Consider the following 16600-nt stretch of genomic DNA (forward strand, 5'->3'; position numbering starts at 1 on the left):
CGCTTGATCCTTCTCGGCAACGGTCATTATTTTGCTTAGCAAAAGGATAAAGGTGATGTGGTTGGAGGGATGAGTGGAAGTGTTTCGAGCATATTGAAGTTTTATCAGAATGTAGGCAGGTGAACCATAACGAATGCTGTTGAAGTAATCAAGTTTTAAATGTAATGGATGAATGGATCAAAGTTCCAGCACCGGTGAAGGAAAAAAAAGGACGGATACAGGCGATGTTCTTTAAACAAACATGTAGTTTTCATTATCTGGTTTACGTGAAAAAGGAAAATGAGGTTGGGGGCCAAGATGATGCCAAGATGCCAATGCACCAATCTCAGCTATGGAGCCCTGTCGCTCCTTGGAGGTCAAATGATATTAATCCTAATTTTCACAGATTTTTCACATTTTCAACAACAATACATGGTCAAAGATAAAATAAACATATTGTTGTGGTTGACAAACAGCAGTAGGCCGTTATGACTCCTCAAAGCACTTTTACATAACTCATCGTTCACCCCTTCATACACATCCATACAAGGTGCCACCTGCTCAAGGGAACTAACATGCACTCAGGGATCAACCTGAGGTGAAGTATCTTGCCCAAGGACACATCGACATGGAACGACAGGTCTTTCAAATTGGAAGACCATCTACCTCCTGAGACACAGTCGCATGATTTGTGTATTTTTTTGGAATAGTTGCTTTGTCTTTGCCAAGCTGGCATTCCTTTTGTGTAGCATCTTAGCAAATCATTTCATTCCTACTACTTAACCTTCTTTTCACCCATGTCCGGTATTGTTGTACAAAGGGTCAAATATGCATGGATATCCTTAGTTTCTTAGGACATACAGATAACACATATACGGACAATGAGGTCTTAAACTCCTAGATGCTAAAACCACGTTTTTGTCAAGTTAAATATGCAGGAACCCACGACCAATAAACATCTTGTGAATACACAAGATACGTAAAGTCATTATAAAATAGAGATCGTAATGAGGAAGCACTTTTCTAACAGGACTTTCCCCATACAGGTATAAAGTATCCAACAATACATGGTCAAAGATAAAATAAACGTATCGTTGTGGTTGACAAACAGCAGAAGGCAGAGAGGAACATGAGAAGCTAGGGATAAAAAGCTGGAAAGTATATATATATATATAAAAATATAATAAATATAAAACATTTTAGAATATTTACTGTATATATATATATTGTGTGTGCGTGTGTGTGTATATATATATTTTGTGTGTGTGTGTGTGTGTGTGTGTGTGTGTGTAACTTTGATGTAGGGCAAAGTGTACAGCAGGTGAGCACACAACAGATTTCTACCAGGAAGTCGGCTTTATGCTAAACATATCTTCGTTCTTTTGGCTCTGGAAAGTAAAGTAGATCCCTCCCACATGGACAAAGAGAAAACCAAGAGAAAATGTAGGCTTACATCCTTGTATGTACATTTGTTTGTACGAGTTGACTTCCTTATTCCCCATTCTTCTGGCTGTGGGTGGCCAAATTGATTTAATCAAATCAAACATTTTTTCAATCTGGCAAAAGGTCAAATGATGGTAAATGGTAAATTAACTGCATTCCTATAGGGCTTTACCGTTCGTTATGACTCCTCAAAGCACTTTTACATAACTCTTCGTTCACCCCTTCATACACATCCATACAAGGTGCCACCTGCTCAAGGGAACTAACATGCACTCAGGGATCAACCTGGGGTGAAGTATCTTGCCCAAGGACACATCGACATGGAACGACAGGTCTTTCAAATTGGAAGACCATCTACCTCCTGAGACACAGTCGCATGATTTGTGTATTTTTTTGGAATAGTTGCTTTGTCTTTGCCAAGCTGGCATTCCTTTTGTGTAGCATCTTAGCAAATCATTTCATTCCTACTACTTAACCTTCCTTTCACCCATGTCAGGTATTGTTGTACAAAGGGTCAAATATGTATGGATATCCTTAGTTTCTTAGGACATACAGATAACACATATACGGACAATGAGGTCTTAAACTCCTAGATGCTAAAACCACGTTTTTGTCAAGTTAAATATGCAGGAACCCACGACCATTAAACATCTTGTGAATACACAAGATACGTAAAGTCATTATAAAATAGAGATCGTAATGAGGAAGCACTTTTCTAACAGGACTTTCCACATACAGGTAGAAAGTATCCAACATTCCACCACCATAGCCAACCATTTCTATCGCTAAGGAGTGGACACACCCATACACATATAAAAAGAGGAATCAGCAGACATGAGCCATTCACCAAAGGATTCTTGGTCTAACAGGTAACAGAGATGCTTTATGATCTTTTTCTTTTAGCAAAGATTAGACTTATAAATAAGTGACAATTGACAAAAATAGTAGTATTTGTCATATTATCTTTTTTGCAAATGCCATTTTCATTGTATTACCAGTATTAATCCCAAATGTTCTGCCGTCAGGTTTGTCTTTTGCTTTCCAGTGTAAATATTGTTATATTTTGCATTCAGGTTTATCTAGTCACAGTCAACCCAAACTAGTGCTGAGCAACATTTTTATTATTGTCTCCCTTACAGGATTCTTCCTCTCTCCAGTGGGAAAATGGTTGATTATGAAGTGACAGTATTCACTGCCAATATCGACTATGCTGGGACTTTAAACAATGTCTACATTAAGCTGGTGGGAACAGATGGGAATAGTGAACGCGAGTTGTGTTACGAACTCAGACACTTAGGATGTAGGACCCAATTGCACGACCCGGGAGACAGAGGTAAAGTATTAGTAAGATACTTTATTTTCCAAAATACAGCAATGAACAACAAAAAAGGTAACTATCAAATCTCTAACCGAGATGACAAAAATAGAGGAACAAAATGAAAGCGCTCACGTAGTGAGGAATCAAACTTTACAAGAGTACAAAGAGCATAGACCTGACCATAGCAAGAGACAATACGAACTGACAAAGAACACTTGGGAGACAGGGGAATATAAGCACAGGGTAACTAGACACAGGTGGGACCAATCAGGGGCGGGGCTGACATTGATGAGCACAGGAGACACAGGTGAAAATAATCAGGAAGCCTGGAATGAGAGAAAGCAAACGTAAACAACATGCATCTCTCTAGCATTTCTGTCGGTGCACAACAGTACCCCCCCCCTCTAGGGCCAACTCCTGATGGCCCAGGCTGATTGTAAAAATCGTGGATAAGCGTCTTGTCTACGATAAATGACGCAGCTACCCAGCTTCTAGCCTCAGGACCGTAACCCTTCCAGTCTACCAGGAATTGCTTCCCCCTCCCCCTATTACGGACCTCCAGTAGCTTACGGACCTTGTAAACCTCACCCCCTTCAAAGAACTCGGGCGGTGGAGGGGGCTTGGAGGCGGGAACAAGTGTGCTCTCGTACACCGGCTTGATTTTACTGACGTGAAACGTCGGATGTACTCTCATAGTTCTGGGGAGTTGCAAGCGTACAGACACCGGGTTGATGACTCTGGACACCGGGAAAGGACCCACAAATCTCGGAGCCAGTTTCTTTGAGGCGACATGGAGTGGTAAGTCCTTAGTGGAAAGCCAAACATTTTGGCCTGGTCTGTAGGAGGGAGCGACCCTGCGATGGACGTCTGCAACAGCCTTCATCCGAGCTGAACTTCGGAGAAGAGCCTGGCGAGCATCAGCCCAAACTCGTCGACAACGTCTGATCATGGCATGAGCCGATGGAACCCTCACCTCTTCCTCGTTGTTAGGGAAAAATGGAGGCTGGAAACCATTGACACAATGGAATGGAGAGAGACCTGTGGCTGCCGTAGGAAGAGTATTGTGGGCAAACTCGACCCATGTGAGGTGGTCACTCCAGGTAGTCTGGTTCCGGGAGACGAGACAACGTAGCGTAGTCTCTAGTTCCTGGTTCAGACGCTCCGACTGTCCATTTGACTGAGGATGATATCCTGATGACAAGCTGACGGTGGCACCTATGAGTCGACAAAACTCCTTCCAGAAAACGGAAATGAATTGTGGACCCCTGTCGGAAACAATGTCATCAGGGAATCCATGGATCCTGAATATGTGATTCATCATGACCTCTGCGGTGACTTTGGCAGAGGGAAGCTTGGTCAATGGGATGAAGTGAGCCATCTTTGAAAATCGATCCACCACTGTTAGGACCGTAGTCTTGCCTCTGGATGAAGGAAATCCTGTCACAAAATCCATTGAAATGTGTGACCAAGGACGTTGGGGAATCGGCAGGGGCTGGAGCAAGCCCATCTTGACTTGTGATGAGGTCTTATTACACGCACACACCGGACAAGCCGCTACGTACTCTGCCACATCTTTCTTCATGGCTGGCCACCAGAAACGTTGTTGTATCCTGAACATTGTCCTTGTTACCCCCGGATGGCACGAAAGCACAGATGAGTGAGCCCAGTGGATGACCTTGGAGTGAAGAGCCTCAGGAACAAACAGCAGATTGTTGGGACACTCGCTAGGTGCTGGATTCTTGACATTCGCCTTTTTTACGTCCGACTCCACTTGCCAGGAAAAGGCTCCGATCACACGGTTAAGTGGAAGGATGGTCTTGGGCTCTACCGCAAGTGGTTCCGGATCATAAAGACGAGACAAAGCATCGGGTTTTTGATTCTGAGACCCGGGACGAAAAGAGAGGGTGAAATTGAACCTACTAAAGAATAGTGTCCACCTGGCCTGACGGGAGTTGAGACGCTTAGCCTTTCTTATATATTCCAGATTCTTGTGATCTGTCCAGACTAAAAACGGCTGCTCTGCACCCTCTAACCAGTGTCTCCATTCCTCGAGGGCAGCTTTTACAGCTAACAGTTCCTTGTTCCCCACGTCGTAATTCCGCTCTGCCGTTGTCAGTTTCCGCGACAGGTAAGCACATGGATGCATCTTGTTGTCTTCTGCAGAACGTTGAGACAGTACTCCTCCAATTCCCTCATTGGAAGCATCAACCTCGACCATAAACTGGCGCTGGGGATCTGGAATGGTGAGTATGGGGGCTGATGTGAATCTCTCTCTGAGACGTTGGAAAGCGAAGTCCGCCTGGGGAGTCCACTTGAAAGGAACCTTAGGAGAAGTCAGAACATGTAGAGGGGCAGCAACAGAACTGAAATTCCTAATAAATTTCCTATAGAAGTTGGCAAACCCTAGAAACTGTTGGACCTTCTTCCTGGAGTCTGGTGTAGGCCACTGGGATACTGCACTGATTTTAGCCGTTTGCATATGATTAGGTGAGATTATGTATCCTAAGAAGGATACCTCTTTTGTGTGGAACTCACACTTCTCTGCCTTGACATATAACTGATTCTCTAGCAGTTTCTGCAAAACCTGACGGACATGGTTAACATGAGACTTAGTGTCTGGGGAGAAAATCAGAATATCATCCAGATACACAAACACTGAAATATTCAAAAATTCCCGTAAAACCTCATTCACAAGAGCTTGAAACACAGCCGGTGCATTGCATAGTCCAAAGGGCATTACTAGATACTCATAGTGACCACTCTGAGTGTTGAATCCTGTCTTCCACTCATCCCCTTTTCTTATTCTAACCAAGTGATATGCATTTCTTAAATCTAACTTGGTGAATATTTTGGCAGTTTGAAGTAGTTCAAAGGCAGATGTCATGAGTGGCAGAGGATAGCGGTTCTTCACCGTAATGTCATTTAGTGGACTGTAGTCTATGCAAGGTCTCAGAGACCCGTCTTTCTTTCCCACAAAGAAAAATCCCGCTCCGGCTGGAGAAGATGAAGGACGGATAATTCCTGATTTGAGTGAAGAGGAAATGTATTCGTCCATTGCTGCTCTCTCAGGTCTCGAAATCGAATAAAGTTTCCCCTTGGGAATGGGGGCTCCCGGTAAGAGATCAATGGGACAGTCAAAATCTCGGTGAGGAGGTAGCGACATGGCTTTGGATTTGTTAAAGGCTTCCTTTAAATCATGGTAACAGGAAGGTACCTTCTGTAGATCAGGATAGTCGGGGTGATCTATAATGATTTTACGAGAGTCTGTTGGTGCATTAACAGGTTGTGAAAGTTTACACCTGCCCATACAATCCTCTCCCCATTCCTTAATTTTCCCTGAACGCCAGTCAATGTGAGGATTGTGGATCTTTAGCCATGGAAACCCCAAAATAATCGGGTGCTGAGCCGACTCAAAAATATGGAATTGCATGCTCTCGGTATGGTCCTTATTCACAGTAATCTGAATGGGCTCAGTGCAATGGGTGACTGTGAACAACAAGCGGCCGTCTAAGGCACTGGCATTAATAGGATGAGATAGCGGAACAGTCTTTATTTCTAGCTGATTTACTACGCCCCAGTCCATAAGACTTTCGTCAGCCCCTGAGTCTATTAACACACCCTGGTCAATGGTTTGATTGTTAATACAAATGTTTACCTGCGTAACAGGTCGAGGAGGAAAGTCTGCGGGAAACTTGCTCACCAGCGCCCTCCTTTTGACTGGTGAGCACGATCTTTTCCCGGGCATGAAGCGAGTTGATGATCCGACTGGCCGCAGTAGAAACAACAACCCTCCCGTAGACGGCGCTGCCTCTCCTCCAGAGAAAGCCTGGTTCTTCCCAGCTGCATGGATTCCCCGGAGTCATTCGGAAGTGTAATCCTCTGACGGTGTGGTAACATGGGCTGGACATCCTCGGCTGGCGGCGCGACCCACCAAGATGCATTCTGGGAGCTGGGAATAACGTCTCGGTTGCGTCGACGCTCCCTCTCTCTTTCCCGAAGACGGTTATCGATCCGGATGGCCACGGCGATGAGAGATTCCAGATCCCGGGGTGTCTCCAGTGGAGCCAGCTGGTCTTTTATCGGTTCCGAAAGTCCCGTCATGAAGGCGTCACGAAGAGCCGGAACATTCCATCCGCTGTCCGCTGCTGCTGTGCGAAACTCGATGGCGTAATCAACCACCTGGCGGTTGAGCTGGCGTATATGAAAAAGTTTTCTGCTGGCCTCTGTAGCAGGCGATGAGTGGTCAAAAATACGACTCATAGTCTCTATGAAATCGGTCAATGAGTAACATAGTTCAGTTTCTCTTGACCATTCTGCAGTAGCCCAGGCTGCAGCTCTTCCCGTTAAATGAGACAATAAACGCCACTTTACCATGGTCCGATGAAAAGGCTCCTGGGTTGTGTTGAAAATGCAGATCGCACTGTACCAAAAAGGCTCTGCAATTAGAAGAATCTCCGGAAAATCTCTCCGGAAGAGCCAGCCGTAAAGGGGAAGAAACAGCCTGACTTGGGAAATCAGCTGGAGCATTGACAGGCAACCTCTCAGTTGTGGATGACGTCACCGGAGGAGCAGTCTGTTGGTGAGTGAAAAAATGATTCATTTGGACAGCCAGTTGTTGCATCTGTGTGGATAATGCTTCCTGAATCCCAGCCTGGCGTCCTCTTAGTTCTTGCATTTCCTGGTTGACTAGGCCCAGCTGTTCCTCGTGATGAAAGATCTTCACGCCCTGTGCTGACAGCGCTGCGTGAAGCGTTCTTGGGTCGGCTGGGTCCATAATGGTCAGTTCGTTCTGTTACGAACTCAGACACTTAGGATGTAGGACCCAATTGCACGACCCGGGAGACAGAGGTAAAGTATTAGTAAGATACTTTATTTTCCAAAATACAGCAATGAACAACAAAAAAGGTAACTATCAAATCTCTAACCGAGATGACAAAAATAGAGGAACAAAATGAAAGCGCTCACGTAGTGAGGAATCAAACTTTACAAGAGTACAAAGAGCATAGACCTGACCATAGCAAGAGACAATACGAACTGACAAAGAACACTTGGGAGACAGGGGAATATAAGCACAGGGTAACTAGACACAGGTGGGACCAATCAGGGGCGGGGCTGACATTGATGAGCACAGGAGACACAGGTGAAAATAATGAGGAAGCCTGGAATGAGAGAAAGCAAACGTAAATAACATGCATCTCTCTAGCATTTCTGTCGGTGCACAACAAGTTGCTGATGGACTATCTTCGGACCTGGAACTTTATAAGAGGAGCAGTAAGTCTGTTATATCACAATCAATGTTTAAATAGAGACGGGCTTGTTATAACTCTCTGATAAGTCGGGTTTAGTTTTCTTCTTGAATTATGATGTTATAAAGTCATATCTGGTGGTTTGTGAATATATGTTAATGTGATACCTGTCCTGCTTCCACCAATATAAGAAATTGCCAAACAATTAATGTTCTCAAATCATTTCTGTCATTACTCCAGGTGTCTAGTTTTACAGTGCCTTGCCCTGTCTCCATTGGAAAGCTGATCCAGATCAAGCTGGACAAACCGCGCTTCCTGTTCTTTGAAGACAATTGGTTTCCTAAAAAGGTGGAAGTGAAATCCCCTGAGGGAGACACCTACAACTTCCCCATCTACCGCTGGATCAATGACAGCGAGGTGCACTGCTTCAGAGAGGGAACAGGTTTGTGGAAATGTCTTAGTATGACATTATTGTATCCCTTATGCATGTCCCATCTACGCACACACTACCTAACAACAGGATTCAGAGATCTTTGAACACAAAGTTAACGTTAATGTGTTTTGCTGATTTATTTGTATATTCTGTCTCTTTCCTCAAAAAAGATAACTGAAACAAATACAGAATCACAATTAGCTTTTTTTTACAGAGTCAAATTACAGCACACATGATTTTTCATTAAATAAGGAGCCTCTATGCACACAACATGAAGCTACATTTAGCTCATGGTTTTTTACCTTAGCTCATTCAATTACCACAATGTAGTAGTATAAATTCAAAATAATTTAAAGGCCGATTTGCACAAAACACAGAAGAAATAACCAATTTACCAGCAAAGGCTCATAACGTGGAGAGAAGCTATTCGTCCGACCACATGGTGATTTTCTTGAGATATAGTCTAATCATGATTGATCCCTAAACTAGAAATCACATGATCGGAACAGACCAGAGAGAAAACGTTCCTACTGTCATTACAAAATCTTACACCAGATGGGGCCAAAATCTATGAATTTGCAGGCAGCAGTCATGTAGTCATGTGCTATGACAGACATCCTGTCTGAAGACATTTGCAATCTGCTCTTTAAGGCTTCATTACATTCATGCCCACACTGTATAAGTCACACATTTTGAACCTTGTTTAATCTCTTTCTTTAAGCTCTGACAGCCTGTAAAGACTGCAATCCACATTCCAAGACAATACGGGAGCAGGAGATAAAACAGCGAGAGAGTGACTATTGGTGAGCGCCCAGACCCCTTACAATATAATATATATAAATATAACCATGATATGACATTTTTGCACCCGCCAGAGATCAGTAAAATGCGTTATACATTTGCATAAGTTTCATAATTGCAATATTGAATACATATGAGGTATATTAAGCATGCATACCCTAGATTAGAGACTATCTAAAGTTCATAACCTTCTCCTATTTCCTATTTCCCAGTTGGCATGATCATGCAGAGGGGTTACCCCATTGCATGAAGGCAGATAGCCTTTTTTCCCTACCTTCTGCGCTCCGCTTCTCCTACACCAAGGACATAGAGCTTGCCTTCACTCTAGGGACAGGGTAAAGTCCTCAAATTAGATAGCCATCCTTTTATGTACCTGTTTATTGAAAGGACTTTAAGATTCATAATAAAGTTACTCTTTCCTTTTTGTTTAGGCTAATTGAGCTCAAACTTGAGGGAGTGGCTGATTCTGTGGATGACTGGACTAAGATTGATGATATCAAAACAGTGTTCCCTTGCAGATCAACACACATTTACGGTACTTAATGGTAGTTTAATAGACTTATATTGGATGAATACAAAATAAAAAAATAACATTACACTTTTCAATTTCACTTAAAATCTAAACAAATAATAAAATAAAACAAAATCACAAAATAAAAAGCAAGATAAAAATTAAAGCAGCAAGCAGTTATGAACAGGCCTTTGGACCTTCCCGCAGTTATGACAACATTAAACAAATGTAACACCGGATAAATCTAGAGACTTTGAAAGAGAGAGAGCATCTAGCTGAAAAGCAGATTAAACCTATAGTAAATTCTTAAAATGTAAATGTTATTCCTGCATAAAATAAGAAATCCAACACAAGTCAGGTCAACTTCCTTTCCACAACATAAAAGACCAAGGAACGTAGGGCTGCTGCTCTGAACCACACCCCCTTCCTTCTCCTGCAGCTGAAGCAGACTCCAGGAGAAGACAATCCCATCTTCCTGCCTACTGATTCTGAGTACGACTGGTTGATGGCCAAGATTTTCGTGAGAAGTGCAGATTTCAACCTGCATCAACTCAATGTTCACCTGCTGCGCACACATCTGCTGGCTGAAGTCTTCACGGTGTCTCTGATGCGCAGCATTCCCATGGTGCATCCACTGCACAAGGTAGCTGAAGAGAGAAAACTAAACTTATTGTTGCCAGTTTTTGTTGTTGAAGGTTTTTTAGTTGATGAGCTTTTGCGTCTTCCTAATTTAATTCATTACATTGATGTAGTGTCTATATATTTCAAGCATTACACACAGCTAAATGGTATAGTAGCAACAACGTTTCTTAATTTGAAATAATTATAATTTCACTAAAGACAGTTCACTCTGTCCTTCAGCTGCTGTTGGCTCACACATGGGACACCTTGGAAATCAACTACTTAGCTCGAAATCAACTAATATCTTAGAATGGAACTTACACCGAGGTATGAAAGAAAAATCACACCTTCAGTAAACCATTACCTAAGCAATGTTTTACTTTTTAAATGTACAGTATTTGTCTCTTACTATATTCCTTACATTTTTTTACATTGTTTCCTAGTTTGCAGCGGCTGGTGGGGAGGATATGATGAAACTCCTGAAGCGATCACTGTCCTCATTGACCTACAGCTCCCTCTGCATACCAGAGGACATCACTGAGCGTGGCCTGGAGACTGTGCCCAACTTCTACTACAGGGATGATGGACTCGAGCTCTGGGGTATCATCCAAAGGTAGAGTCTTAATATTAGAAATATCAAAACCAAAATCCTGCTGTCGGTTCTTTTGTTATAATCTTCATCATTACCACTTCAATCAAGAAAAAGTCACAGAACGTAAAACCATGAATTGCCCTTTTTAAATGTCTGTTTATGTATTGCTTGAAAGAAAGAGATAAATTGTGTTAGTGCGATTCAAGAGGGGCTGGTAGGCATATACATTTATATAAACTCATGATACTAAATAGGTTGGCATTAGTTGTCTTTCAACTACAGTGTGTAAAGAAGTAGAATTCTCAAGGCAGGTGTTATAAAAACATGTCTACATTTTCCAAAGGTTTGTGGAAAGAATGCTCAAGTTCTACTACAACAATGATGCCGAGGTCAAGAAAGACTCTGAACTGCAGAAATGGATTTCGGACATTTTTGAGCCTGGATTTCTTTCCAAAGTATCCAGTGGTGAGCTTTACGAATAGCAGAATATACATCATCATCAATGTGCACATTTATGTGCCATTATGTTATGATTGTTTAAACTGTTAGGCATCTTTTAGTAAAGCATTTACTTCCCTCTGGTTCTCAGGGATCCCACAGAGATTCAACACCGTGGAAGAGTTGGTGAAGTTTGTCACCATGGTGATCTTCACCTGCTCAGGACAGCACTCAGCTGTGAACTCTGGACAGGTGAAGCCTCTTAATATACCACAATTATTATGTATTTGTGTGGAATGGGTCAATGAGGTTTTGTAGTTTCTTTACTGAAAAGAGAGTTACATGACATTAAAAAGAGTAAACGACCATGTTAGCAGGTCTGGGAGGCTGCACGTTGGTTCAAATATGCTTCAGATGCTAACATACATAAGGTATAATTTTTACTAAGATCTAAATCTTAGTTTTTAATGTAAGCTTATAGGCACAGATACAGAGTAAAGCTGAGACTGATGGGAATATCATTAGGTCTGCAGGTCATGAATCAAAGTATTTGACAACTAAAACATTTTATATAATGGTGGTGCTGGATATGAAAGGTATCACGTCCATCCTGAGGTCAACATGAATATATGAACTTAATTGAATCGCAACAGAAGTCAATAAGATCCTTTGGGCTGTGCAGATGTTGGTTCCAATCAAAATGTCATGGCAATACATCGAATAGCTGTTGAAGTAGTTTAGTTGGCTCAAAGTAGTGGACACACTGGCCAACAAAGTGGGATGGTGTGGCTTCAAAAAGTATTATTCAGTCTTCATGCCAATCTTTTATTTATTGCAGTATGACTATGGTGGCTGGATGCCCAACAGTCCCTCCACAATGCAACTTCCTCCACCAACCAGAAAGGGGAAAACAAATCAGGACACGATGCTGCAGACATTACCCAACAAGGGTGTAACAGCTAACGCAATGGCCGCCTTGTGGCTACTCAGCAAATCATCGTCTGACTACGTAAGATTAAGATCATGATTTGTGTACATTTTGTTCAAATGTGATTAAACCAAAATATCGTCTTTTAGCTACTGAAAATCTTGTACACTTTCCACCACAGCAGTATATCTTACCCATAGTCTTTGATTGATAAACATTTGAATGTTAGTGGGAAAAAGTGTACTTGTGTATAACAATGTGTCATTGATGTCATCAGGTCCCTCTTGGCCAGTACCCAGAGGCCCATTTCAACGAGACGTTTCCCTGCGAGCTGATAAAACACTTTCAAGGAATGCTTCAAGCGTTAAGTGCAAACATCAAAATCAGAAACTTGCCCCTGAAGGTCCCATACACATACATGGATCCAGAAAAGGTAGAAAATAGTGTGGCTATTTGAATATCAGAAGGTGTATGTTCCCGAGGTGCTGGCCAAATTCACCTTCATATTAACCAAAGTAGAAAAGGGGAAAAACTGCATGTTATTAAAGGGGACCTATCATGCAAAATGCACTTTTGTACGTCTTTTATACATGAATATATGTCCCCGGTGTTCCAGGGAACTCACCAAGTGTCAGAAAACACAACCCTCTCTCTTTTCCTCCACACCCAAATCTCTAAAAACGGGGCTGCAACGGATCTGATACAGACTGATACAGATTTGAACATTTCTCTGATGTCAGGACGGAGGAGCTCCGCCTATATGGCCAACTCTCCACCTATCAGGGGAATGAGAGGTTGCCGTGGCATGGTAACAGCATGGTAACAGCATGGTAACAGCATGGTAACAGCATGGTAACATGACGCTCGTAACTCGGCCCCCTCCTTTGCAGAGGGGCGTGGTCAGCTGCAGCGCATGCAAAGACAGGGGTGGAGGAGAGCAAAATAGAGCGAAATGAGGCATGGCTAAAATGCATGATCTGTTTGGTATTTTGAAAAAGAAAACGTATAATATACCTTATATAGGTATGGCCCTACAATATATTATTCAAATATAGCATGATAAAGACTCAGATGATGCTTAGGGGTAGGTTTGTTTGAACCAAACAAACAACTGAATCACATAAAGCTAATTATGTCAATGAAGAAAGGATAGATCCGCTGGCACGCACAAAGGCTATGGATCTGTTTGAATGCAGTTATTGCCCCAGCAAAGAGCACTAGTCCTGCAGTAAAGCAACTTGAAAATACAAATGCAGAATTAGAGTTTATGTTCCATTCCCCATCTGCAGAAGTGTGCTCCATGTTTTGTTTCATGAGGCCTGGCTACAAAGACTTTAAGATGTCTTAAAGTGTCAAACGTACACCTATACAACCAATTCTCAAACTTATCTCTTACCTTAGGTGAGGGATAATGTGCATTTTTCAATATTGAAAAATAAAGATATTGAAAAAGCCTTGCTGTACATTATCCTTAAAAAAACTCTGTTCCACGGCGTACCAATGGCTGGAACTGCAACAAAAACAACTTAATTTTAAATGAACGGCAGCACAGATCAATGTTTTCTTTTACTGTCCAAGTCTTTTCACAGTTTATTTTTCTTTTAAGTCCTTAAACAACGCCAGAGAAGCCCATACCGTGTTCATGTTAGTGTTTACCTCCTGTCTGTCTTCTTCTGTTGACATTTCTGACATCTAACGCTCTATCTGTCCTTCTCTCGCTTGATCCTTCTCGGCAACGGTCATTATTTAGCTTAGCAGCGGTCTGTTATCGAGTATTAATACCCTCTGATATCTGTAATGACCAATCAGAATCGAGTTTTCAACTCAGCCGTGTAATAATACATTTTATACATTTAGTTTGTTTTGAAATCCCAGTAAGGTTGCCAGGTAACCATTAGACTCTATATGGTTGTTGCTCATGGTCACTGTTTAACAACAAATGCATGCAGCATGATACTTCATATAAGACCACAAACTTAATTTGCTGGTAGCATAGGCATCATTTTCGCTGGGGACATGTCCCCTACAATTTTAGAAAGTATAGTTTGTTTAAAAATCGGAATAATAGTGTGCACAAATAAATGTTATAAATGAGACACCTTGAGAAGGTTTATCTACACAAGAGAACATCTACCATCTTGAGAACCGTTTATCCGTTTTCAGTTGATGGGTGTATTTCTGGGAACCCAGTAGTGTAGCTAGCTTGCAACAAGTACAATAATTGTCAACCCAGTATGACTATCCAGCGGTGTCCATGGTTACTCACATTACAATGGTCACATGACTGTTGTCAAACATGAAAACAAAATGGTGGGGCAGGAAAAACTAAATCAAAACGATGTGTGTGTGTGTGTGTGTGTGTGTGTGTGTGTGTGTGTGTGTGTGTGTGTGTGTGTGTGTGTGTGTGTGTGTGTGTGTGTGTGTGTGTGTGTGTGTGTGTGTGTGTGTGTGTGTGTGTGTGTGTGTGTGTGTGTGTGTGTGTGTGTGTGTGTGTGTGTGTGTGTGTGTGTGTGTGTGTGTGTGTGTGTGTGTGTGTGTGTGTGTGTGTGTGTGTGTGTGTGTGTGTGTGTGTGTGTGTGTGTGTGTGTGTGTGTGTGTGTGTGTGTGTGTGTTTAATATTAATTTGTTACAGTATGAATATGGTGTGCTTATTGAGTAACCCCACTGTAGGCTGAGGCACCAATTTTCATAACAAAGTGACACCCATTGGTGGTATGCATCATGGAAGCCAGGTTAAGCTGGGATAACACAGCAAAAAAGCTACATTGGCATGTCTTAAAAAATGTCAAACTATTCCTCAAAGTTAGGATCCTCTTTGTCAAATATTTCACCAAAATCTTCAAAAGCACAGACCTGATTCTTCTAAAGGAATGGGCCATTCAATTATGTCCCTACAGAGAGTCATACTAGTGCAGTGTGTATAATACACCAGCTAGAAATGTGTTTTACATTTCAGGTTTGTGCAGGGAATGCTCAGCTTCCACTACAAGAGTGATGCTGATGTTGAGGTTGACGAAAAACTGCAGGATTGGATTTCAGAAATCTTTGAATATGGATTTCATTCCCGATCATCAACAGGTGGGCTAAAGAAAAGCTAAATGTTTTAGATAATAACTGTGCACAGTTATGTACCATTGTAATATGATTATTTAAAAAAAGGCATCTTAGTAAAGCATTTACTTCCCTCTGGTTCTCAGGGATCCCACAGAGATTCAACACTGTGGCAGAGTTGGTGAAGTTTGTCACCATGGTGATCTTCACCTGCTCAGGACAGCACTCAGCCGTGAACACTGGACAGGTGAAGCATCCTAATATACCACAATTATTGTGTATTTGTGTGGAATGGGTAAATAAGGTTTTATTAGTATGTTTCTGTCCTGGAGAACGATGGATGAATTCTGTTAAAGAAAATTACATTAGACTTAGAGGATTGTAAGCAAGTCTTTAAAATAAATAGTATTTGAAAGCTATGTTAGCAAGTCAGCAAGGCTTTATAGGCACAGTGAGGCTTTAAGCCAAAATCAACAAACTATAACATGCTGTTAAACTCACAAGAGCAACTGGATTCAACCCACAATGCAAAACAATGAGAACAGAAACAGGAGTTGTATTACTTTAAAAAGGTTTTATTGCAAAACGGGCAGGTACTGTGAGTTTGTGGATGTAGTAGCAGAAAGAGCTGACACTAAAAATCCAGAAAAACATTGAACGTCAAGGAGGCACTACAGACAACTCTGTCCTCTCCTCTCCTCATCCTCTCTTGCCCATTAATGTCTGCACATATTTTGTTCTAAATGTAATGGCACAAAAATATTAATTTGTTGCAGTATGACTATGGTGGCTGGATGCCCAACACTCCAACCACAATGCAACTTCCTCCACCAACCAGAAAGGGGAAAACAAGTGAGGAAACGATGCTGCAGACATTGCCTAACAAGGGTCAGACAGCTAACGCAATGTCCACCTTGTGGCTACTCAGCAACTCGATCTCTGACACCGTAAGTGCCCAAAACTTCCTGTGAAATAAATTACATATCACCTCAAGATGTTCAGATCGAACATTTATTTTTTATGTATAATTGATTCTATCAGGCACATCTTGTCCACTACCCTGATGCCGACTTTGACGAGACGACCCACTGCGAACTGATAAGGGCCTATCAAGGAGATCTTCAAGCATTGAGTGCACGCATCCGTCTTATAAACTTGACCGTGAACGTCCCATACACATACATGGATCCAGCGAAGGTAGAAAATAGTGTGGCTATCTGAATATCAGAAGGAATATGT

At 42.0% G+C, this 16600-nt stretch overlaps 1 pseudogene; it reads left to right on the top strand.

The window, feature by feature from the left end:
* Nucleotides 1-2207: 2207 nt before the first annotated feature.
* Nucleotides 2208-12918, top strand: LOC117481936 (annotated as a pseudogene).
* Nucleotides 12919-16600: the final 3682 nt, after the last annotated feature.

Source organism: Trematomus bernacchii, unplaced genomic scaffold, assembly GCF_902827165.1.
Source record: "Trematomus bernacchii unplaced genomic scaffold, fTreBer1.1, whole genome shotgun sequence".
NCBI classification, from domain to species: domain Eukaryota; kingdom Metazoa; phylum Chordata; class Actinopteri; order Perciformes; family Nototheniidae; genus Trematomus; species Trematomus bernacchii.